At 39.7% G+C, this 25,256-nt stretch overlaps 1 protein-coding gene across 1 annotated transcript in view; it reads right to left on the bottom strand.

Annotated features, from left to right (window-relative positions):
* The window catches only part of LOC139120124 (neuronal acetylcholine receptor subunit alpha-10-like), a 73,921-nt gene extending 49,188 nt beyond the window's left edge, over window positions 1–24,733 (bottom strand). Inside the window, exon 1 of the mRNA XM_070684227.1 lies at window positions 24,652–24,733. The gene's annotated coding sequence lies outside the window, so the exon portion shown is untranslated. The remainder of the gene's footprint in view (window positions 1–24,651) is intronic.
* Between the last annotated feature and the right edge of the window lie 523 nt (window positions 24,734–25,256).

Here is a 25,256-nt window from a genome sequence, read left to right on the forward strand (position 1 = left end):
TGTGTGTTTGCAATAATCGCCCTCAACGAAATAGCTTCCCCATTTGTCGCGCGTTGTGACAGAAGCAGTGATAATTGTGCAAAAAAAATGTACTTGCGCAAGACACAATGGTTACTCGCTTGTGATGACTGGAATTTACACACAGTAGATTTTGGACCACCGTCGACGATATGAACAGGGCCCTCCGCTGTATTGGCAGTGATACCCCCCCCCCCATGCTATAGTTCAAAGATACATGTTGTGAAGCAGAGGCTGAAAATTCATCACTGGATTGGATTGAGCATCAAAATCGCCCTGGGAGACCACAAAAGACTTGCAGTGTGACGTATACCCTTACGGGCATGTCGATATCGGACCAAATTCATCAGTTTTGATAGAATCGACGAAGCTAAGCTTCTAGGAACCTGAAAGAATTCTGTTTACACTGGTGTGAAAGTACTCAAGTCTCGTCATAATGCCCTCTGCTCGCTACGACAATTTGATAAGATAACGGGCTGGCGTGACATCTTGGTGTTTGCATATTTTGTTTGCTTTGGACTACTGATGACCATATACGCTTTCTTTTTGCTTTGATTGGCAGAAGATTGCAAGAATCGCTACTCAGAACTCGTCCATGCAATAGAATAATGGTCTAACTATCTTTCTTGTCTAATCCATGGGCCTAAAAAGCCCAAAGGTTTTGTCTGACCTATATATAATGCATTAGAAGATAGGCAATGGCGGTATTTATCGAGTGCATGTATGGGCAGACCAGAGACATGCTCGTTTGTTGGTATTGATGTGTTTGCTAAATTACTTGCTGCACTTTTTTGTCAATCGACCAAACACATTTGGTGATTCTGTCGCTATACGCATGCTCGGAACTCTGAAAGAGCGACTTAAACCATTATTTATGAAAGATACACATCAAGTTCACTGCACGTTTCTGACGACAAAAACTTCATTTTATAGAACGATGACACCGGCTTAACTCTAACGACGAACAGAGTACATAATTGTTTTGGACATTTGGGAAATTTTCCTAATTGCGAACAGAGTGTTTGCAAGCACTCAAATATCAGCTCCTTTTCGTAATTAATCACTTTTTATGGCAATCCTCTATGTCAGAGATAATTAAAACACATCAAAGCAATTGAAGCGATGAGAAATTTCCTTTCGGTAAACAAACTTTTTGCGTCGAATATCAGCTCACTGTATAAGCATCTAAGATTGCATAGGAATTAATTAATCAACACATTCTAAGCGGTTAGAAATTTCCACACACTGAACAAACTGTTTGAACAGAAAATGCCACCTCATTTACATCACTAAATCTTTTTATCCGTCGTGTTTACCAGCGAGAGCTTGTAATTTTGAACTGATAATGGAAACACTTGACATTAATTTCAAAGAGTGGTGTTGTGTTTTACAGACATGAAATGCATATAAGGCAATCCGCTTTGCAAATGTTTATCATTGAGGCGCATTTCTAGTAAAGTTAAAATGCGTGGAAGTCAACTTTGACGGAGAAGAAATCAATTTAAAGTACAAGTTGTTGTTTACCCTATAATGCTACCTGATAAATGTAAAAAACGCTAATGTAGGTGTCTTACTTTTACACCAAAAGAGATTCGGACCATCCATCAGACAGGTAACAGGACTTTTAGGGACAGTCTCGCACCGAGATAAAATGAAAAAGCAAGTCGCCGATCGAGCGCTTATATCTGCGCGCCCTGTGCCTGGAAACCTCATATCTAACATATTACTGTCCCGAAAGTTCACATTCATGATAATACTGATCACGTGGATTAAACCCGTGTATGTTTCACATTGCGTACTGATGCAAGGCCCAACGAGCGATCGCTGGAAATATTGAATTGCGACGTTACCTCTTATCGTTGATATGATCGCCCATAAGCCCTGGCAACCGATACTTAAGCAACGTTGTCAGCATGATGTAATCCTGGACGGGACATTTTTAAAGTCAGGAAAGGCAGATATGTAGGTAGATTTAAAACATACACAATATGCTTTAACAAAACAGTCGATGCTTTTGGAGGAAGAGTCTGCACTTATCTCTCTTAAATCTGCTTCTTGGTCGAAACCCCCTTGAATTGTACTTGTATCATCGTAAAGGGTAAAGTACCATAACGAGTCACGGTGTTGACTATACAAAGGTATGAGTCGCCATTCGTCTACGAAATCTCATTGGTTTCCATGCATCCGAATCGAATATAAGAGGCTATAGGCCGTTCAATATTGTCCTCTGCCCAAGATTACCACACGGCAATCAGCTCTTCTATATTTTGCTTTCAGTCAGAAGCAAACAGCTATCGAAGGAAGAAAGTTGTAAAACATATTCGTTCTTAATGACCCGACATAAACAATGTATTAACTGTAAAAAGGTTACCTTTTAAGAAATGAATAAAAGATGTAGGGGATTCGGCACACAATTTCCTTACTCATCGCCTATGCAAATTTAACATGCACTTCAAGGCACGGTCTCGGCGCTTCATTTCAGGGAACAAGGCATGGGATAGTTGTTGATAGCTTGCTATTCTGAGGGTATAAGTTTATTTATTTATTTATTTATTTATTTATTTATCTATTTGCCACAATATGTAGATGGTTGTTAGTTGGTTGGCAAGCTTGTTTGTTTGTTTGTGAATGCTACTAGTTCAACTAGCTCGTCAGTCAGTCGATCAGTCAGTTACACATGTCACTTATTTCACATGATTAGTTTTCAGTAAGTTGTTTAGTTAGTATCTTTGTTTTCTTATTAATAAGTTACTGTTCGTCAGTTAGTCAAATAGTTTTTTAAAAAGTAAAAGTTCCAAAGTTGGCCGCTTTGTGGTTATATTTATTGAGATTGTGGAACCACCGACGAGGAGAGGCGCGATAAAGCATGCATCTGGCGGATACACATGATTGAAGCGAAGATGCTTTAGTCTGTCGCCGACAGTTGACCTAGCCGTCATAAAATCGCATCGCAAATTATGGATCTGCTTTACAATGTACGATTGGTGTAAAATTCTCACTGTGTAACATATTGAGACTTGTAAAATGATAAAAAACAGATGACTGATGATCATATGTTCTTACAAACTTGTTTAAAAGAGCATACGAGTTTGTGTGTATCGCATAAATTGTCTCTTTGTAGTATGTGTACACAAAACTTTATCAGCTCACTAAATATGAGCATGAAAGTCACGTTCTCGCGGCAGGAGACTTATCAGAACTCCGAACAATCATAAATAAAAGGTTTTAAAGCTCATTGTCAGGCGGTGTTGGAGAACACTGCGCCATGTCTACAGACGGAGCGCACTTGTCTAACGGATGGGGCATGGCATGTGACAGCGACCGATAATGCCAACAACCACGGTTCATTGTTACATTGGTTCGTACTTTGGAACGGATGGAGCATGACGTGAGACAGCGACCAATAATGGTAACCGCCAGAGTTCATTGTTATATCAGCGGGTTTTTCCCTTTCTGATCTTATCTTGTACGACGCATGACAGCTTTCGTCAGACTTATCGTTATGAAAGGCTCGGTTGGTACTGTATCTGGATTCACTCCAACAGTTCGGCGATTCGTTTCAGAGTAAATTGTTTACGAGTGCATCTTGTAAGTAACACTGATAGGCTACGGTCACCCAAGACACACATTTAGTGGAATTCTGGTATTTAGAACCTATCAGGCTGATGGCTGTATGTGAACGTAATTATTACCGGCAATCTTTTCTAATGAGTATTACAAATGGCTTTTCCGATTGCCCCCATCAACAAAGTACGTTAGATTTGCAAGTACGTGCGGCTGGACATCCCCGATCGATTGTAACGAACAGGTTAGCATTCGTATCGCCGGCAGGATTGGTCACGCGAATAATTTCACTATCCCTTCGGTACAATGCAACTTGATGAATAATAAATAGTTAAAATACACATTATCTTCAAAGCAAAATTTGTGAACCTGATGAGTTTCAGAAAGTAAACTTTTTAAAATTAAGTGATACAAGGTTTGCTTTTTATACTTGATTTTGATTGGTCACTTCCTAGAGAAGCACCATACATCGGAATCAGTCATTGGTTGATTAAGACAGAGAAATATCGTTCGGCTTTGCGACGAGCAGATTGGCCCTTGAAAAGCGGGAGAGAGCGGTATAGAATGGACGAAGCGGAGAAAAAGTCTGCTTGTCGGGAGCGATCTTCCCACGATACGAAGAACAATAGTTAGAGTAAATTGAAATGTTTGCATGTCATCTGTCATAACTGGCAGACCAGTGAGACCGGCTGCGATATGGAAAGCTGTTTCGGATATCGCATTTGCTTCGCTGAAAGAACAATTAATTAGGCCTACATGAAAAAAAAGGCTTAACTCTAACAATTCCAGCGATTCAATACTAAAACGTTAAATTGCACAATCTGCATGTTATTCACGTAACAAACTGAACATTTTAATTTTACTTATGCGTCTGTACGAACACGAACACTGTAAGATTGAGTGAGTGGCCACATCTTCCGCCATGGTTATCCGTTTTCAGTCAGCGTACATTTCGCACTTAGATCGATCATGCAGTTGTTTTTGTTGATTCGACATTGGTACAGTATGGGAGCCTCATTGAAGCCACCCGACGGCGTTTCAAAGTTGACGGAACTATGCAGGGAGTCCATTTGGTAACATTTGTTATGCTTTTCGTGTAAGCGCGGTGTTCAATTATGGAAGATGTGTAATTCCGGCTTATTTGAAATATTATTGATCACGTTGTCATCGCTTGGCTTTGTCCCGTTGTCATAGACCATCCATGAATACTTCTATGGGTAGCTGTTTGTCAGTTTAAATAGATTTCATATTATTTTTCCTCTGTCTTCAACTACACCTGCCACCTATTTGTGGTTGTAGTCAGCTGTACAATATTGAGTCGTCGACGTTTGGAACAGTTTCGCGCATTTTGTTCATGTCGGTTGTCACCGCAGCGCTTTTCAGAAGTTGATTTCATCGCATGTATGATGATGATGATGATGATGATAATGATGAAGATGAAAATGATGATGATGATGATGATGATGATGATGATGATGATGATTATCATCATCATCATCATCATCATCATCATCATCATCATCGTCTTCGTCGTCGTCGTCATCATCATGACGACGACGACGCGGAACATGATCATGATCATGATCATTATCATTGCATTGGTAATGAAGGGTCTTTTGCTGTTGTGAATTGTGTCTGGGGAGGACAAATATGACTCTCTCTTGCATGATAACAAGTTACCTTACATGGCAACAATGCACTGGTGAAGAAACTTAAACCTATCACTTTGTTCTCTCCTTTGACCAATATGATGTGACATCTAAAGAAGGATACTCCAAAGCTTCCTCAACGCACATCCACCACTCACATGTACCATTAGAGGAAGGGTGTTTGTCGGAACCCCGCTCAGAGTCAGAGGTCGTACGAGACTCATACGACCGATACACACTCTGTATCCAGGGCACATTGGCGATTGATGAAAGTTAAACTATATTTGTCATAATGTATATTGTAATATTAACATTGCAGCTATGTTGACGCGACGCATCTAGATACTGTGCATGAAATGCATTGTTTTTAAACAAGAATGTAGCGCAGGCGTAGTTGTTACTTACTTACATAAAAGCTAAACTAGCGCTGCATAGAATCTCTATTTTAAACAACGAGATGCGGTGTTGATATATGGGAAAAACGTGCCACGGCCTGCTCAACATATGCAATGCTTGTTTTGGTATTTTATGTAATGGAACGCTACACCTATGGGGTTATAGGACGCTTCCACAAGTCCATTACACACACATAATATATATATATATATATATATATATATATATATATATATATATATATATATATATATATATATATATATATATATATATATATATATATATATATATATATATATATAGTCTCGTCAGTCCATGCGTTACCGTCATACCGAGTGAATTGCTTGCGAACTTGGCGCATACACTTAACCGATTGTACGGTATCCGGTACAATATATCTCGCTCTTCAGAGATAAACAAATGAGCAAAAACGTCGGATGATGCATAACGCACCACCAGAAATAGAAAATCAGCCTTTCCATATCAAACGAACGTGATGTTATAAGGAAAATATCGAGCGTAGGGTCACGACCTCTGTAAATGCTCGGGCCACGCTCGGGATGCTGATCTCTCTGAAAACGACGCGCAACCATTAACATAAATCGCTTGCGGTATCAGATCGTTGGATGATATCATGATGCGACGCTCAGATCATTACAGCAATCTTCATCCGGGCAAGCTAAAACTATACCGAGGTACAAAATCTCTGCGAGAAATATTAGAGGATTTTGTCGGATTTTACGCGGTGTACTTGAATAATTATCTGTCCAAATGCACCACATATGATATAAGAGAGTACCACACTTTGAAACTAAGATTCAGGATGTGCAGTCTCCTCATCTCCGACTAAATCCAGAGCAAGACAAAAACAAAACAAAACAAAACACAGAACCGTCTGCTTAAACACTATGATAAATAGTGGGCGTCCATACGACATTACGGCTGTCAACGAGGAATGACGGATAGGTTTTTGGTTGACCCAAGTTGGTTTATACCAGCAGGATAGAGCAAATGACAAACGTTAATACGCGTCCCCCCCCCCCAGTTTCGGTGACCTTGGTATGACCTTCGACCTACAAAACAAGGATCGTAAATACATTCGCTGGTATGATGTTAATAAATCGCGCAGTTGTGCGTCCGCAGATTTCATAACCGGTCACGTTCATGTACAGACATTGGTAAAACACGTGTAGAAGCATAGCATTGGATGAGGATTGACCTTCACCATTTCTAGCGCCATCGTGCCCGTGTCATTTGAATATGATAAATATTGGGCATCTGTGGAGAGATTTCTGAGAAATCTCTCAGTTTTCCTCTCTATAACTATAAGTTTGCGAAATAATTCAGCATTCGAGTCAAGTTAATGTATACATAAAAGGACATGTTCGCTAATTAACTACTCAGTAAAGCGCAAACTATGCTGTTTCCCTCGACGACAGTGTTCGCCTCCAATACTTGCTTTTACAGCCGTACAGTGAGCAAACATTTTGATTGGCTACCATAATGGCGGCATTGACAACGTCACGTTTCAACCCGAGCTAGGGGCAGTTGCAGGCATTGGGCCCACACGGGATTAACCGCTCTCTATCGAAAACTCATCAGTTGAATGGAAAACGACCCAGCTTAGATAAATCAAATCACCGTTGTGATTATCCAGTTCCTCGATATTGAACCTCAGTGGCACTTGTCAACGTCCAACAAGGGACGTACATGCTTAGAAAATACGACAGCGGTTGTACTCACAGTAATGGCTCTGGGGCGTGTGGATCCCCGTGCGCCTAAATAAATACTATACCTTCATACACTCTCCCGGTAAAGCGGTGCGTGCCACGTTCGAATATTACTGTCAATTTTTAAACCCTTGACGATTCGCGTGAAATCTCAGAACGTGAAGACATGTCTCACGGCAATCGCAGCTGAGATATCGGAGACGGTTGTCTTGGAGACAGCAATTTCGCGTTTGGAATATTCTTTTCACGTACGAATGAAGCATCGCTTTCCTTATGCCTGTCGGCAGAAAGGAAGTATGTCGAGTAACTAATACATACGCTAGTATATTCCCGTATGAAATTAAATATACGGCCAATTCTGTAAATATATTAAATTACAAAATTTGCATTACGGCGGCTTAAAATGAAAACGTGATACCGTCTGATTAAGCGAGATTGGTCTTCGTCTGATTGGGTAATACTTCAGACTAAATTTTCGGGCAAAAGTTCTTCCTTTGATAGACTGTGTTTGTCATGGCGATTTCTCTTCTGGTGAATTATTTCTGCGTGGCAGGAACACGAAGCGCATACCAATGAGTATTTTTTTTTCTCCATTCGGTATTCGTATTATCTGAAAATACAAACAGAGTTCTCATATAGAAGCTATGCTCCCCATGTCAAAACACAATGCTATGTTTGGGTTCATTGGATCAAAAAGGTAGCTTACGGCTCACAGGCGGCGTTGTTTCCATGCCTGCAACTGTACTCTATTCACGGCCGTGGAACAATCTTACAAGCTGTCGACTAATGTACCAATTCTATGGGCCGCGCCGAACGAAAAAATATATTTATCGGATTTTACGATCAAAAATATTTGCGTCACAAAAGACTGATCGCTTCACAAACGATTTGGCCCGCGAAGCACGGACACGCTGTAACATCGGGACGGTTGACTTGATTTCAACTTTCACAGCGTGAGTAACGTCTGTTTTGCATGATGTTGCGATGTCAACAAATCACGGATGGCATTGAAGGGGATATCGTCCTCTCAAGGTTCGGTCAGCGATCGATTGGAAAAGCAGGGACAGGTGCTTTAGCCCACTATGACATCGCGAAACGGCCTCCAAAGAGACCAATTTTTTCTCAAATTACACTGAAGGATACATAACACAAGAGCAATTCGTAGCAAGAGCAAGGTGAGGGTATTGACCCCTTTAGCTAAATTGACCTTACATTTTTGGGCCAGATATGTGTATTCAACAGAATATGAAGAGTATCTGGTTGGAATTTAATTACTCCAAAATGTCATGAGGTCAATGGACTCGAAATTATATCCCCGATTAGCATAATTTTCAATGATTAAAAAATCATAGAGGCGTGACGGTCATTTTTGATACAACAAAACAGATTTAAAAGTGCTAAAATTAATGATTATTATTATCACGTAACATGATTGAAACATTAAAATGAACACGTATTCATGTGGAAATTCTTTTAATTTGTAGGATGAAATTTTCATCCCGTGCACGTCAAATAACGCAAGCTTTGCTTATCAAATTATTCCTGGAAAATAAAATAAAGACTTCACCATCTTAAGATATTACTGACTTTACATGCATATATGGAAAGTCTCACACTTAGATTGGTTTTCGGATATGTTTCAAAGAATACCCTATCTCAAAATAATGTTGCATTTTTGTTGTCGAATCTCTGAAAACTTGCATAATACACACAAGATCAAAATGAAGATTTTTGCGAATGCCACGTTGAATTACTAAATTGAACATTACAATGCTTGGTGGGAAGTCTGTAACCCTTACGCTTTGCTTAGTTCTGAAGGGTAAATCTTTTTGGCAAACTTGAACTCTGCTATGATAGGCATGTTCGGTAAGAACTACAACCGGATAATACCATTGCTAACGTTGAAGTGAAAATCGACAAACGAATCGAATGTAAAATTATTGCAAAGGATACCTCACGAAGTGAAATAAGTCACGTGTCTCTGTAAATATTTTGTACTTTTTACATTACAGTATATCTTTCCTAATCCATTTTGTATCTTAATGTTATAAGAACAATAAAATGTATACACAACATATATTGCAATGTTGACCAATTCAAAACAAAGCAGAATTGTTCAGTCGACTAAAACCTCATAGGTTTCACTCATACTTCAAAGGTTCATTACAGTGTTTAATCTTTTCGAATTTTTGTGCGAACGTTTGTTGTTTCCTGATCTGTTAAAACTCACAGATTAAAATTGGCTTTTTCTATATTGACATGTTGTTATATATTTCATTGCAATAGGCAGGAGAAGAAGCTTGTCAATAACCGCAGTCAGTATGCACACACCGGAGATACGCTTGTAAAATGTGTCCTTACCTCCTCCGTTGAACCTCTACTAACGCGGTCAATCGCTGCCTTCGCCGTTCACTTCAACATTCATGAAATGCAATATTTAAACGGAGCTCGTACATGCATACTGGCTTTGATTACGAGTGTTGTGGCTTTCGGGGAATCGCGCATACGTAACCGAATAAAAGCTGAATCGATGCAGCCATTTGGGGGCAAAAAGATACAAGTAAAACCCATTTCAAAGATTTAAGTGAGTGATGCGTAATGTTTCTCAACGGATACTTTTTATCTTATGTTGCGCACGTCAGTTTCTTCACTTAAATATGTTATAATAGCTTATACACACACACACACACACACACAACACACACACACACACACACACACATATATATATATATATATATATATATATATATATATATATATACATCGAAGTATACAGATATCCGCGTTCATTACTTTGTACTTGAAGTAATTTGTGTTGTTATGATATATATATATATATATATATATATATATATATATATATATATATATATATATATATATATATATATATATATATATATATATATATATATATACTTTAATACGTGTATAAATAAGACATATACAACTTAATGGCGTATACACGAATGCACATAAATTATTTTGGCAAGGTTACATGTTTATTTCATCTGCCCTAAAGGGAGGTTCCTTTACGTTGTACAACACATCACCCCATTGTTACAACAAATCATTGTGCTTTCGTAAGAACACTATGAACGTTTATGGTATTGAAGAAGAAGAAGTCATCCATTTACTGTCATGACTAATTGAAATCGATAAAAATATCGATTGTGATGCCAGTGATATTAAAATTACGGTCAAGCAATGAGACCGCTCCGCAATTGTGATATTGTCGTAATTGTGGTAAACCTCATAAACTAAAGTGCTGACTTCAATTTCTCTTGGGCGCCGCTTTACCATCGTAAGCGATGATGATATTTCTAAATCCATCTAAATTAAAGTCAAAACTCCACTCTACCACAGCAATGGTAAATAGTAATATCACCATTGTCGCCGTAGACGATCAATCACTACACAAGTCACTGTGGAATACGTCAGCAAAAGCAAGTTAATCGAAAAACTATTCTTGAAGGTCGCAAATCACAGTAGTTTTTTCCCTATTTTCATCTATAATAGGTTTCTGGATGTGCGTTGTATCGAATATGGTGACATTACAATATAATATAAATGGACATAGGACATTTTTTTTCGTCCGGGAGTGTTATATAGCCATTCCATCATTTTGAGACTTCTGAACTTTATAAGGTCATTATCGACCGAAAGACTGCCCGCGGCCGAAGCAGGGGGTGGTCAGTTTGAGATCCTGATCTCTGCAGCTCTGCCACATAAATCTGAATCGTCGAGCGGCAGTCGAAGCATATATAACCATTACCACGGTGACGGACGGCATTGGGCAGCGGGTGTCAATTAACCAGCAAACTACAAATACTATATGCACTGCCTGAGCTATCCAATTCATACGGGATCGCCTAAAGGTCGTGACACTTGCCTCGTTTATAGAGTCCCCTGCGTACATTCACTGGACCTTCGACGCCATAAATAAAGCGCCGTACTTCACCAGCAATTGGGCCAAATAAATGAAGGAGTGATTATCGAACAATCGCGTTGGTTTAGAAAATGGAATGGCGACAGCCGGAGATTCTGATGTGTACTGAGGGTAGCCGTAGCCATAAGGACAAAAAGGTGAACATTTAATTGGAACACGACATTATTAAAACGTGACATTCAAAATTGTTTTTGATTGCAATGGTATTATCCTATGGCTGAATATGCAAATTGGAAACGATCGTCCGGATAGAGTGCCAGTAATAATGCTTGTGGCTCGTTTTCATTACAATTTTAGCAACTGTGCAGTTCAGCGTGTATGCGAAGGCTTTTAAAAGTTGTCAAAATTAGCGCTCGCTTTTAAAAAGGGTGCCCTTTACGTGACACTCGACAATGAAACAGCAGTCGTGGTTATTGGTATTACTTTGTTGCGGTAACAAAGCATTGCGGCATCTGTCTGCGGCCCGAAAAAAGCATTTACATGTATTTATAAACTACAGTAAATAGTGACTGTACCTATTAATGGAGAATGACTGAATTTTTCTTGCAATTGTCACTTTTGATTCGTAATGATCATATTTTTTGTTGTTGTAGTTTTTGATGTTGTTGTTGTTGTTGTTGTTTTGGAAACAAATAATCGTTATGGTGTTCAATTTGTGTTGACATGTAACGTCAACCGTCGTGAATATCATGTTAAACAGGAAACACGCAAAATGGCTTCAAACGTTGACTTCTAACAACGACTACAAAGTGTGTAAGCTAATGTTTCGGTTGGTACCCCCGCCAACGGCGAGCGACTTCCATTATGTCAGACATGTAGAATGGTCATACTGAACGTCAACGCTTCCGACAAGTAGCGTAAGAGGCAAGCCGATACATTGATCAGCTCAATCCTGAAGCAATTGGCGTCAACTTCTCCTCTTTTTATTCCCACTGGCGACAGGTTTATTAAATGTCTCTCAGTGATAAAAGCCAAGGCCGATCTCCGCCTGCGTTGCCTTTCCCATACAACTGTTGATAACGTATATAACATAGAGTTTGCCACAAAAGAATTAAAAGGCTGTATTTTGGTGTGAAGGGGATATAATGTGGCTTTTTCTTCAGGCTTTGAGGACAATTACGAAAGATTTACAAGCCTCATCAAAGGACATGCCCAAACACAATTAAGGGTAATTGAATTTCGTCCCGGAACGCCAGCACGACAATGCCTTATTGACAGTTTTACGAGACTGGCATCCAGGCCCTTTTGTGCGCGCACCAATGCAAGCAAATTGGCGGAAATTGAGACCTTACGCGAGGTCTTGTGTCACTCTGAGTGTGAAAATCAGTCATTTGACATCCTGTCTTGTTTTGCTTTATGTTTTGGGTCGACAAGAAGGGAAAGAGTGCGTACGAAGTACACGCTGGCAAACTATCGGAAAATGATTGAGAAACGTTACGATTGAAGTGAATTGACATTCCTCTTCCACAAACGAGGGGCTGTTTACGATGGAAGCCCTGCCGGCTGTCCATTCCTCTACAAACGCGGTGCAATTTTGAGATTTCCGACGAATGTTGTTCGCATAACTGGTTCTAGCTTCTTTTAAATCTTCTCTGTCCGCGAGTGCGGTTACCTCTTGCCTCGGAATGACGACAGTACATACATCACTAACGATACCGTTGGTCCGTGCCAGCGTGTACGAAGATCAGAGCTTCATTACGACCCAAGTATATAGTGCTTACCTTCACGTATACTTCAGTTAGCCATTCGGAAAAATGTAAATTCATTCATTGCGGACTGTCTGCAACACGTGACTTCTTTATACTGGTTCAACTGCTCTTCACGCTTGGCTTTAGCCGTCAGCACCGCAGCGACATACACGCACCAGAGGCGAAGTCTCGTCTGAGTTCACCAGTCCGGGTCAGCTCCAAAATTGGAGACGCTATACCATAATATTTCCCCCCTCTCATTAGCAATCAGCGGCCAGCGCGCCATCAGTAAAAATTGTATTTCCTGGCAACCTCCACATGCGTCCTTCGTTACGTACGCCATACTGTGTCGAACTCCCGCGCCGCGTATTCTGTCATGATGTCGAACAGTTGTGTGGCCACTCTGTCAAAACACAATTTCAAAATCGCGTACCAGTTTTATTCTGGCTAAGACAACCAACCCCATATATCGCTGTGATTCCTAGACTCTGGCTTGAAGTCCTGCGAAATATAAATCGTGTACCTACACAGATCGTTCAGAATACCCCATTTGTATCGGAGATGGCAGCGATACAAATTCTACCGTATGGGGAACAGTTGTGTGGCCACTCTGTCAACACATTTTCAAAATCGCGTACCATTTTTAGTCTGCGTTTGACAACTACAAAACAGGTATCGCGTTAAAGCTCTGACATTGCTCTTCTTTCTTGCAAAATGTTATACGCGTACCTACACAAACAACCTTTATAACAGTATTTCTAATAGAGATGACGAACATCCACAAAATGATTCTCGGTACTTGAGCGAAATCGATAAACGGGGGTAGAAATGAATCGTCAATATTTCGAATATTTATTCACTAATCGGACTTCTTGTTGGACATGACCTTCTGCAGAACACGTGGATTATGTTGACTGTCGAAATTCGTCGAAATTCACAAGACAGGGGCTTAATAAGCGGCCCAAAACTGCCGATCACACTTGGTGGGTAATTTGTGACCCAGCGTGACCTGTACTTTATTAATGATGTAATCTGGTCGATGATTGGCTGAATGCCGGAATACATTATCATAATGAGTCTCCAATTTTGGAGCTGACCCGGACTGTTCACTCTTGTTTGCGAAAACATACGAAGCTCCCCAGGTTACCTAGATTTGAATTGCACCCCTAGCTTTCTCATTGTCGCTGATAATAACACGCAGGTCGACTGAGTTCACAATTCGATTGCCATTGAAGTTTACTCGCAAACAACACTGGCGAGACACAAACTCAAATGATGTATGTGTGTGTATATAGCCTATATATATATATATATATATATATATATATATATATATATATATATATATATATATATATATATAAGCGCTATGAACTCTTTGTGTATCAGTAAAGCCACACATAATGCTGTACTTGAAGTAATTTGTGTTATACAATTTCCAGTTTTATAAGTGTGCGCATGTAAGCTTACATGCGCACACTTAAATTTCAAGTTGGTTCATACTTGGTCAGAGAGAGAGAGAGAGAGAGAGAGAGAGAGAGAGAGAGAGAGATTGATTATAGATAAATAGTAGTTGTCGAACAAACTACGGCTTGAAAAGAACACGTTTTTGACTGATTCTTCTTAAATAAAGCCCTCTCCTTGATTGAAATTTCCCTTAATGAACAGTCTTTTCTAAATAAGTCACGAACCTTACCGGCCAGTTGTCGAGTTACTAGGCACCTTATCAGTTTGTTGACAGTAATTGGTTTCTCTAATGTTCCAACCACTGACAATCAATTTTGAACTTCACTCAGTGTAAGTGATACCCCACAGCAGGTGGTATCTCATCAGCAAATTCAACAGTAATATTTATGATACAACATGAGTACGGCCATGATAACATCAAAATTGTAATCTATTTACTATAAATATCGCTCGTTAAATGTCGCCTGGCACATTCAGAACGAATAATTTCAGAAAAAATTAGCAGATATCCTCGAGGTATGTGAACACGTGCGTGGTTTATTTTATTGCGAAGAGCGTCGCCACAATGGTATTTTACGATTAAAAGCGTTACTTTTCAATGCGGACGATATTTTTACCCTTTTCGCATCAAGGATGACATAGATCATCAGGCAAGGCTGTGGCAAATGGTGCGTTACCTTTCTGTAAATCACAATGCTGGATAGAATAATGTGTATATTATCTATCATACATATACATGTCAGGGTAATTAAGACGAAAAATTACGAAATTCAGCTCCATCTCGAAGTACAGACGATTCACTTACCGACAACTTCGATTTTATCGGTTTTTTCTAATTTGTGTGTCGTCCTGGTCTTTTTTATGGTAATAATTTATCATAGGCTTAGCGCAATTCTGAATTACAAAGATCACAATGTTATTTGGATTTAGAAACACAGTACCGAAGCCACATAAATAGCTGATCGGCGAGACCGCAGAACGTTACTTCCCAGAAACGAAGTTGGATGCTACCTGGTATAGCCCACGTCATTCTTATTCCGCACAGTACGTGCCTGTTTAACCTCCGTACGAGGAGTTGGGCGGGGCGGTAAACACAGGGGAAACCATCGCTTGTCGCCGTGCCATGAAGCTTTCAAATTAGGTCCTACTCGGTCAATCGGACCTATTGAAGACACTATCTGCACGCGATATCTGCATGCAGGCGGACACTGTAACCTGCCACAACGTTGCGTGAAAACCATCTCGGATTCGTGTCGCGAGTGAGTAATTAAGACGTTTCGACAAAAAAAGACAACTCGGTATGAATTAAAAGCTTCCAATGAGATCAAACCATTCGCTTATTTTCCTAAAGCGGAAGAGACTATGACTATGACTATGACAGGTTTAGCAACTGGATAATTCAATTAAGCCTTATCAATATTCAAAATGTCCCACTGGTGTCAGGCATTTATTATAACAGTACAAGACTTCTTATTTGCATATCTCGAAATACTGCCTACGTCTATATGGTTAGTCACTGAGCTGTGTGCAACCCAGACAGTTTTCTCCTAGAACCTACGATCGTCTCTGGCGGCATCAAAGTGATCTGGCTCGATCCCCAGGGCACAGACTGCTTATATTTAACTTGACTAATCCTCTTATGGCCGAGGATTCACAAACAAGGAAAATAATATCTTTCCTCACAATACTGTCATTTCTAGAAAAAATGGAATACAGTCTGAAATGTTTTTACTCTAGTGTACCTGAGGTGACCACAATATGCTAGTCTGTGTGGAAATAAATACAATTTAGCGGAATATTTTAGTTTCCTTGTCGAGGAAATCTAACGCGTCCAATATGAAGTAAAGTCTCCATTATCTGGCAATCGCCAGTACATTTTGACCACTTCCCTTCTTCATCGTGATGGAGTGCTTTTGTAGGGTATGTAACACTTTAGGATGCTCAAGCTGATATTGCGTACCCAGTCCGTCGACTAAACCTTGTTATCGGGTATTCAGTTAACCTCCATGACCTCAAAATTAACATACGTACAAGTTATGACATCATCAACTCAATACAACTCAGGCGTTCGTGCACATAAAACCCGGTGGTCTTGCTTTCAGTACGCAGGGAATAAGGAAGGGATTAAGATAAATCCTATTATTATCAATATTTACATCCTGGAAGCCAAGAAAGGGCAAAAAGAAGTTCGTATGTGGTGTATTGGGTGTATTGAGTAAAACGTGCGGAGTAATGATAATGGCTTTGATGTGAAAAGATTCTGCTAAAGCCTTTAAAGGTATTGCGAAATATCAATTGTCAAGAACCTGACACTAGTCAAACCACGTACACGATTTTCCTTTTTGCAAATTAGGTGAGGAAACTCGCAGCCATATAAATTTACAACGGTGCAGAACTCCTGCAGCTATGTTCAGCTTTTACCGATCAAAGCCTTTGTAAATTCCGAGAAAATACACACTTTTGATTGAGTTACAATTAATTGAATAAACCCCGGCAGAAAGCGGTTTCATGTTAACGTTGATGGCTGTGCACATATGCAAGTGAACTCGAGACCACAATTTGCTATTACTTGTAGAGCGAAGTATTGCGCATTTCATCTTAATCAAACTCTGGAATGCGAGCGGGTGCTTCAAAATCCCATCAAACGCTGTGGACAAACGCGCGAAGGTTACAGACCCCCTATTTCATTAACCGGTCAGTCAATCCTGACTCGAAGTCGAGCGCTGTCGTTATGTTCGTGGCAACTGTGAAATGATGCCGATATATATTAAAACGACGCTGTTTGATCACTCAAAACTGTCAACTACGAATAAAGATTCATGTGTCACGAAAACGCTTCATCACTGGCAACATTTAAGACTTGTTTCATTATTTGTAAGTGGTTGAAATGTGCTATGTATTCAGCTGTTCGGTACATCTGTCCTTATATTTCCATGTGCTTGCCGTTTACGCAAGCCTGTTCCGTTATGCAGGCATGATAAATTGACACGTAATTCAATACGGCCTCGTTATGAATTTTTCAAATTGTTCACCTAGGCAACCTTAAGTCGTGCGTTATTCGGCCCCTTCGGGTTGCCACATGTCAACGGCTTCCCGCCATCGCCTTCAAATAATTCCATCACCGGAGGAAAGAAAGTGTATGCGGCAGAAATTTTAAATCTGCATGCACGGATCTGTAAGGTTGTGATATTTCCTGTCATGGCGAATTCACTTCCGCAAAATACCTTAGCTGCGCCGTCGCAGGCAGAATATTTCATATAAATACATGGGGAGCATACTGTATGTAAAAATGGTCACCGCAATTTATCATATTTAGTGTGGTGTTCAACGAAATGTAGCCGACACGGCAGGAAAAATGCGGTAATCATTTCAGATGGCATTCTAGACTTTAAAATGTAATGGAAGCCATGCATCAAATTAAGATATAACAAATTGCTGCTCACTGAAATTTGTCCTAAATTGTATCGCAAATATAAAGATATGTTCTTTAAAATCACATTTTAATATGCCTACTATCTTCGGCAATTCACGATAAAACTTATGTAGTAGCGTCGGAAGTTAAAGGATTTTTTTCAAAAACAGGTGGCGAAGTTGGTGAATAAAGAGCTCGAGAATTGTGGAAACTTGCTTTTGCAACTCAACGACCGTATAGCCACGAATTTGTTGAGCATCGAATAAAGCAAGGCTCGTTAAATGCGAATGTCGAGTAACTTGGTGACGCTCTCGGTTTTACGATATACGGTAATAATGTCGAGCCTGACACATGCGGTGTCGTAAATCGTCCTCCGAGTCGCCCTATCCGTTTTGGGGCGTTTCTTTACTTACTTAGGTCGCTCACTTGTTTCTCGTCGCTTTTTTATCATCTTCCCGGTGAACCCAAATGACAATTGCGTGAGCAAATAAAAGGCGTACTACTATTAGGTGTTTAGCACAATAAAACTGTAACGCGAACAGATGGTTGCAATGAGTATTTTTATGCAATGGTATTTTTCACATGGTTTTAACGAAAACCGGGTTGATACTTTACGGAGAGGTTGCCCAAGCGGAACGGAACATACGCTTAGTTTATCATATATTGGATTCCCTAGTTCGATATGCGGTTGTAAAAGTCAGGCCCTCTATCAAATGAGACCCTCTATCGTTATACCGATCAATGCGTGCAGACAATCTCCACTTCAGCGAAGTCGGCATGAAATTGCACTTCGTGATCCACATTCACAATGCACTTTTTTGACAGTGAAATTCCCTCGCCTTTTCATCTGTTATTATTTTTTACAACGCCACTGGACGTCTAGTAGCATCAGCGACCGTCTCTGCCGACGCGCTGCAACTTCCCGTCCGTTGCTGCGTGTCGTGTCTAATTGGAATTTAACGTGAACAATGTGCCAGAGTGCCGGCAGTTTTCGATTAGCGTTATATTTTTATTTTGTTATATTCGTAATAATTGTAAACATGTTTACCATTTTACGAAAGTCTAAAATAAATTCATAATATTTATTGCAATCATGCGGGTGTCTGTACATGTTGTCTCACACACCCGTGTGGTTACCCAGTGTACACTGCGCGTTTCAAGAGGCATGAATTGCGTACAGTCACATCGCTTGAAAACAGAGGACATATTAGTTTTTTGGATTTTTCATTTATAAGGGGATGTGAAACGTCACCTGAAAACCGACAATGAAGTCGAACAAAGTCTTAAATAAGCTTACAGTGGCAATTGCCGTAACTTTTGATAGCAATTTCATTAATTTGTTACAGAAGAATACTTTTTCCTACCCCGCCCCCTTAAAGAATGTGAAAACAAGCCGTGCAGGCAAAGTGCATTTTTGCACAATGTGCAATATTATTGTCATTGACGACAAAATGAATTCTCTAACAATGACTCAGTTGTTGTACTTCTTGTACAGGCTGTGTTGAAGAGTTGAAGACCAAGCATTTTGGCAGAAGTTTGGGAGTAAAGTAAGAAACAGTATTTTGACAAACAGAACAAAAGTTGTGGAAACTACAACAAAAATGGTGCTGAAAGATCAAATTCAAATAATATCACGGAACACGTCACTGGAATTTCGCAGTTTTGATAGAGAAGACGGGAGCTTTATCATGAGTATATATTTAAAAAAATCATGCCATTGCTTTCTTTATCTGTTCTACCCATTTGATTGGGTCGAAGATATGTTTTGTCGACCAATCACAGTGTGTGTATCACGATGCTGGATGACATAACTGACCTTCTTCCCCAAAAAACAAACAACGGTAAACATTATTTTCAAAACAACAGTGATTCTGCACCCTTCAGATAGTACACGTATCGAAACTGAAAGTCTTCAACTTTTCCTCGAACTTTCCGTAAGGGAACTTAAAATCATTTCCTTTCAAAGTTGAGAATGAAAATCGGGGTCAACCTGCAAAACTTTGGTTCTAATTACCTAATATATCTCGACACTTGAAATTCAAAATGGCCGCAACCCGCGGGTTAACTCTCTAGGGAAAATAATTTTACGATTGTAACAAAACTTAAACGCTACTAAAAAGTTTATTCACTCGATAGGCTTCAAAATGAACCCCAATTAGTGATAGACCAAAAAAGTATTTCAAAAGTTTGGAAGTCCAAATACCCTTAAGCGCACTCTACTGAGAAAGTCGCCATTTTTTGAAAATTCATCTAGTCTTTTCATAGTAGAAGTCAAGTGTGTTTCGACCGCCTGAAGTACGGGACATCGTCGATCGTGCTGTCGGCACAACATAATACACAATTCGATGACATAACTTCTGGTAGATACTGGAAGTACGTCGTCGGAATATACTTGCGCAGTGGTGAGAGAGCAACCACATGTTTCAGGTTGGGTTGGGAATAAAAAAATCAAAAGCACTTCTTGCCGAAAAAAAAATAACGTGACAACCTCCTCCTCTGATTAAGTCTCTATTCTATTTCCTGGTAAATATGGGAACATTTTCGTTTACGTACAAAACGCATGCACCTTCAGAAGATTTGTAGCTAATGCAAACAGATTTATTAAACTGCGGAAATATCAAAACATGGTACACCAGTCCTATTGCTCTGTAACAAACTAGGTATGAATACTGTGCTCATTGAACTCGATCGGTCGCAAAACATCAGCCCATGGGGAAAATCTTTACGCAATCGTTAAAACTGGATAAGCCCTTCATTTTGTTTGATGTATTGGTTGAACTGTGCAGTTGGCATTAATGCGAATGCCGTTTTTATTATGAGCTCTAAATCACCCCAAGCCGCCGAGGAATATTAAAACCATTGAGAAGCCCCGTGATATGTACTCGATAACACCCGAAAGGACAGAGTGATATATTTATGATCTGAGCACAGGCAACTTATCTTACTCCGTTATTATTTCGTATTATTTGCCACAGATATCCCCCACAGCTCTGAGAGTCAATCATGACACAAAGACTTATCGACTGTGCGTGGTCATTTTATGAAAAGCTAAAGGGTATTATCTATTTATTATGTTTTTCAAGTTGTTTGGAACGCGATACCACGGTGACAAAACTTAAAATTCATCTCACGTCTGTTTTTATTGTCGCAATTTAAAAGTAGGGAGATTGAGCCCGCACTCTTGAAATTAGTCTTATTGTAATCCCAGAATTAATAACCGTTGCTAACTAAGTGTGGACAGCTTAGTGAAGTTGACCATTTATATCGATGACCAAGCTACATGTACGTCACGTGCGTTTGTTCCCAACCGGTTTGATAAAGTCCAGGTTCCATTAAAGCGGATTTCGATATAAATATATACTTCTTCATTAGGTTTTTCATTTTTGTGATCAAAATATCACTTGAGACATCACGAGATAATTAGCATTTCCCGACATAACTGAATGCGACACGGTGCCGACAAAAGGGAGAGGTTATGATGTCACAGGTTCCATTATGAATTTCATCAAATTCGGATATGAATATAGCAACGTGCTTATTTGGTAAAGCATATCACCAGTGACACAGCTGTTGAATGATATGGTATCTCTTATTGGCAGAAATCAAGAGAACTTGGATGTGTCCATAAAATTGATGGTGTCATGCCCGTAAGATACGATATGTTGGGGCCCTTCCAAAGTTTGCATCAATAATGGCTGTCGCCATTCGCAAGGAAACATCAGTGACCTCAGTCAACAGAACGAATCCATTATGACGTCATGTGACGTCTTTAGAGTTTTTTAACATGTCTCGAAATCTGAACTCGGCAACGATGAAGATAAGTGAACACCTACAACGTTTCGGAAAAATCACTAGTACGCTGGGGAGTCGCCAGGATTGGGTTTAGGGATGAAGCTAGGGAGGCCTAGGAAAACCCTAGTCTTACTCGACGGTTTTGTTTCAACTCTCTTCTGACAATACATCTCGGAAGTTTGTAGCTTATTGGTTGGTTAAATATCTATGTTATAATTCAATATTTCTAGGCAGCCAATCAGGTTCATGATAGCCTTAGTTTCCGCCTCCTTAAGTTGCTGTAAATAATTACAATCTACCAACAAGATTACGAGCTAGTGCGCATTAACCCCATGTCTTCGCAGGTGTCCTCGGATGATTGAATATTATATATATATATATATATATATATAATATATATATATATATATATATATATATATATATATATATATATATATATATATATATATATATATATATATTTGTGTGAACTTATTATTTTAGAGTGTACAGTACACCAAGTAGACTGGCCCCAGACGCTTGGTTTTTCTCGCATGCAGTTACTGGCTGGTTAAGCCACGATCTACGCAACAGCCTACCACTAACGCCACAGTCTGCTACAGTTATTCCTTCAACTTGTTATATTTTGATATTTGTATGCCCACAGACTTGGAGCACGTCTATGCACAAAAAAGTATCGTATTGAACTGATAGAAAGCATTTGCCAAATACACTTTCTCAGTTTCAAAGCGTACATCAAATTCATTTCGTATCGGAAAAGGCATCGTGATTGAAAGGTTTAAATAATTCATGGTTAAGTTAAGGATGCAGATAAACTCATAATTTGCATAAAAAAGACGGCCTAAATTAATGCACTCTCTCTTTTTAAGCAACCTAGTAATGTAAAGGGAAGTGGGAAGTGGGTACTTGGAATAAATGACTACCGTTACGCTGGAAACCTGGGGCAATTTAACTCTGAATCGAGTCATTTTCAAGGCTAATTAGAGAACTCAGAGCTTTTCAGTATTTCCAATCACAAGAAGTCCATGGGATAATCTTAGAAGACCCGACTGTCTAGCAATACGATTTGTAGAGCTAAATTCCACAAATTCAGAGCCTCAAGAGAAATATTTGTCTACAGAAAAGTCCCCCCAACTGACTTTGAGAAAAAAACACTCAAAAATTCAAAGCTGGAAAAAAACCTAAAAAATTCAAAGCTGGAAATTTGTATGGAATCCATACTGATCGACTTCTATGATCATTCAGTTTTACAGACACATAAACTAAGAACAGAGAACTTTGCGCCCAGTAAAATCATCATCGCAGCGCCCCCTTCGGAATCTGTCCAGTTCAAATGAATGCTCACCGTTTTGCGTACTGTTTTTTATTCAAGGTAGTATAAAAACTTAGTGTGAACAGCTTGAGGTTGTCCCCAAACCGATCCATCCCTATCGAAAATTTTATATTTCGATCATCGTTTTTATGGCAATAATTCTGTTGATCTTCTTTGACGCTTATAAGACTTTTAATAGATCATTCACGTACCCATCCCATCTCTCATTCCAAACGATCTGTGTATGGCATCTCTTTCTCGATCAATTTAAACAGAAAGTCAAGTAGACCGAAAAAATGAATAATTTTACAAACTGACTAAATCGTACGCAGAAACAGTCAATGCGCAAGTTATAATAAATTGCTCATCAATTTGATGAAGCCTCGATCGTTCAGATGTTCATTGCGACAGTCATGTCATCGATCAAAAACCAACAAACTCGAAGAACGGTTTTTCCAAAGAAATAAAATATCAGATGGATAGAGTTTGATGAAGATGTGCAATCACTCATTTCTTCCTAGTAAAACTGTCAGGCAGGTGATACAAATATTAATACTACAACTTAAATATGCTGTTACAGTTTTGACCACTGTTCTGAACGGCACTGCTACGCATAGTGTATATTACCCGTCACCATAATCGGTTGTGCGGCGCGACGGTTCTCAGGAGTAAAGATAATCCTTCTCTCAAGAAGAAGGCAGGAATTATTAGCGAGCCACGGAAATTGCCTGACGCAAGCAACATAACAGCCTGTCAAGAGGATATGAGCCGACCGATTCTTTGAAAATCGGATTTCCGAAATTCCAGCGATAGCGCTTATTTAGAAGAATGCAAACGCTGTCACCGCTAGAATCGCTGGCTGAAGGTATTACGACCTTCATCCTCGTGAATAATTGAGGGGAAGAAGACTTTGCAACTGGAACGGGGTTTTCAAAATCATAAAAATAACAATATATCTTGTTGGACAGCTTCCTCGCGTTAATGCCACGGTGCGCCCGTCTGCTCGTCCGGGTGAATCGCCATGATCTTTTGCTGCAGCGCGCTGGTGTTTTATAGTCGCGTCATCTTGTTACGTGAAATCAACAACATCGACTTCACGGTTTGATAAATCACCGTATATAGTGCTCAAGGAGCAGATTTCGGGTGAGCGCAAATCGATTGATCACGCCGTCGTGCCGGGAAATGCTGCCAGTTGAGTAAAATGCGCATGCCACGTGACGCAAACAACACTCAGTACGTTGAGATCCTGAGATGTCTAAGACCGTGCTCGGCCCTGCGGAACTAAATGTCGCCGCGAGCGGTTACGGGCGAACGGCGAAGGACCTATAAAACTGCTCCCCTAAAAAACGGTGTAAGTTTTACGTCGAATATCTCGGGACCATCTATCATGAAGCAAACGGGTTTTTTTCCCCTATCATTATATTGCGATGAACATCAAGATTGTGACGTCACATCTACTGCTTGGCCAAACTCAGTGGGCAGGCCGTCTATCATCGCATGACGATTTTGTCAGTCCTGCTGCAGATAAAAAGCTATACAGTATCTCCATCTCGTGTCTCACAACACTACAGTCACATTACACGCCTGCCTAACGTTGCCGAACAAACCAGTGTTTTGACGCAAAAATGATAGCACTCGGCTTCCGAACATGAATTTTCGTCTTACCTGATTTCGCGCGTACCAGACCCAATAAAGGTTTCACACGAATGCAGTCACTGTCTGTTTCATGGGCCAATAGTGCCGAGATAAAAACTGTCTCGCACACGAAGGCACCCGAGCCTTTGAGCTGGAGGTGCGCATGCGTGTGCAAGATAAATAACCTACATATAAATTTTAATTTCATGGAGAATAATTGCCATCAGATAATTAGGAGACAATTAGCACGAATTCCCAGTGATTGAGGGAACTGCGTATGTTGGAATAGGCAAATAAAAAGGACTGAAAAAACATTTAAATGTTTATTTTTGAAATGGTTCACGAAATAAATGACTAAATTGGCTGATGAAGAAAGAGTTTGATGATGGCTTTTGCAGCACGACATATTTAGACTGTAGTAACTGTTATTATTTCGCAACCGTTTAACTTTTGAATGAAAACAATATTGCGCGGATTTGGCAGCCTAATAATGATCCGGGAGAATCCCCTCGGCCTTTGAGCTTACCAGTCACTCTTTTGTAAACAATTTTGTATTTTCAACTGTGTAAAAATATATCACAATTCGCAGAAACAAAGTAGAAGTCGTGAAAAACGTCAAAACGATACACGACCAT

The sequence above is a fragment of the Ptychodera flava genome, chromosome 20 (genome assembly GCF_041260155.1).
Source record: "Ptychodera flava strain L36383 chromosome 20, AS_Pfla_20210202, whole genome shotgun sequence".
Classification (NCBI taxonomy): domain Eukaryota; kingdom Metazoa; phylum Hemichordata; class Enteropneusta; family Ptychoderidae; genus Ptychodera; species Ptychodera flava.